Consider the following 1,383-nt stretch of genomic DNA (forward strand, 5'->3'; position numbering starts at 1 on the left):
TTTAAAAAAAAGAATTCAAAAGCTTGATTGCAAAACTTCATTCAACACAAGGATAATGTCTTCACCCATTTCACTGGAAACAAGCTTGTTCACAATAAAGCCAGTGACTGACATGCTATGCAGGCTTCCATTTGCCTTGTAATGATGTGTACTCAGTTATGCAAAGGGGTTGCGTGAAGGACATTGAAAATAATGGCCATCCATTGTGCAACTCCATTTGTGAAATTTCATGTGTTTGTGCAAGAACGCGCTTGCACAATTATGTTCATGCTCTGTTACAAGACAAACAGAAGCTTGTGGGGTATGTCAGCCACTTTCATCATTGGAAAGAATGAAGATTGCCCCTTCGATGTCATTCACCTCTTCAATGCACTCTTTGCAGAGTTGAAAAGAGAGTTTGTCTTTTCTCCTACTTAGCATTAGATGTATCTAAACCACTGACTTTTATGGGCTTAATGGACTCTGCAGACGTTTGCACTAAAAGGGTTTTCTTCTAACAGAGCATGCACATAATTGTACAAGCGCTTTCTTGCACAAACACATGAAATTTCACAAATTGGAGTTGCACAATGGAGGGCCATTATTTCACTTGAAGTGAAATGCTTATTTGTTTGCCACTAGATTATGCAGAATTGCTACTCCTGGGAAATGTCACAGGAAATTTGGAAGACCGCCATCTAGAACTTTACTTTGCTTATATTCGGTAGCTTTAGGATACATCAGGATACATTTCAAATGTGAATAAGCAGGAGGGATGGGAATAAGAGAGCAGGCTGAGATTGGTTGTGTGCTGTTTAAGATTGTTTTGAAAATTGAATAACATTTAAATAAATAAATAAATAAATAATGCTAATGATCTCTTCTGTGGTCAGTATTCTGTTGGAATTCTCCTGGAAATAAGGCTGGAGAATGACAGCAGCTAATATAATTAATGTGCAGTACTAAGGGTACAGAAGATATTGATGATAACACTGTGGAAGACCCAGAAGCAGCAAGGCCCCGGAGAGAACCGGCGGTAGTGCTACAAGCAGCAGCGTATTTATTCCAATTCTTGTAAATGCAAAAAACTTCACAAGGAAATGTAGGCAGTTCGAATATTCATTTAAATTAAAGAGTATTTTAAAGGCTAAAAAAACTGAAAATTATTATAAGCCAAAGAGTACTGCCCATGCTGTACTGTTTTTCAACAAAAGTTCCCAAAGATTTAACATTAATATAAATAAATGGCTCCCTGTCCCCAAAGAGCTCACAATCTTAAAAAAGAAACATAAGATAGACACCAGCAACAGCCACTAGAGGGTTGCTGTGCTGGGTATGGATTAGTGGTGCGCACGGAACCACTGCGGTGCGGTCCGGCACTGAGGGGGGACTACCTTTAAGGGC

This window comes from Hemicordylus capensis, chromosome 2 (assembly GCF_027244095.1).
Source record: "Hemicordylus capensis ecotype Gifberg chromosome 2, rHemCap1.1.pri, whole genome shotgun sequence".
Lineage (NCBI taxonomy): Eukaryota > Metazoa > Chordata > Lepidosauria > Squamata > Cordylidae > Hemicordylus > Hemicordylus capensis.